The sequence below is a fragment of the Aplysia californica genome, unplaced genomic scaffold (assembly GCF_000002075.1).
Source record: "Aplysia californica isolate F4 #8 unplaced genomic scaffold, AplCal3.0 scaffold01678, whole genome shotgun sequence".
In the NCBI taxonomy this organism is placed as follows: Eukaryota; Metazoa; Mollusca; class Gastropoda; order Aplysiida; family Aplysiidae; genus Aplysia; species Aplysia californica.
This window is the reverse complement of record NW_004798948.1, coordinates 5,110-5,999: the sequence shown is the minus strand read 5'-3', so window position 1 is coordinate 5,999 and position 890 is coordinate 5,110.

Genomic DNA, 890 nt, shown 5'->3' with positions numbered 1-890 from the left:
TTTATGAAACTAGGCGTTCGATCTCTACGAATACGAGGGGCCGGTGCACGCGGGACTCGTACTGTTGTCTAGAAGCACTTCGCGTTTCTAATTGCTTCTATTGGGGGGCGCCTTGCGAGCGAGAAGCAGGAGATGTGATTGATCCTTTTTCTAACCGAGCTCTCCTCCTGTTTTCTTCCTCTTTCTACTTGTTTCTGGTTTCTTTGGGTCAGGCGGGCAAGAAGCACCGAGTGGGTGATTCGCACCCGCGATGAGCGCGGGATTATTTTTAAAGAGACATAAATAAAGATAAAGAACGAACCACACACACACACACACACACACACATACATATATAGTGAGAGAGAAAGAGAGAGAGAGAGAGAGAGAGAGAGAGAGAGAGAGAGAGAGAGAGAGAGAGAGAGAGAGAGAGAGAGATGCAAAGAGAGAATAGAACGCAATTATGGTTAAAACGTGAAACAGAAAAACAAATCCTTCTCGAAAGCAAGCAGACCGTTTCGTTTTGAGAAAATACATTACTTTAAAAAAGTAATCCGCTGTCGTCTGATCATCGCCTAGTCCGGAGAAAGACGTTAAAAACACCGAAATTGCCTTCTCTCTTCAAATCTCAAAGGCATCATTTTTCAAATAATCGAGTCAGACGGCGTGATTTACCACTTTTTATATATTTTACTTTCGATGTTATCAAAACGTTACTTCAGACTTTGACACCCAAGAGCCCCCATTTTCTTGCTTTGTTGGTGGGATTTATCCTACATTCCGGTACTATGCATTGATTATACAAAATTGAGTTTAAAAGTTGATAGTTTCTTTGTACTAAGTACTCTTAGTTCAAGTGTTCCAACTTGTTGTTGTACTTTCTCTAAAAACAGGCAATTGTTTGTATCTCC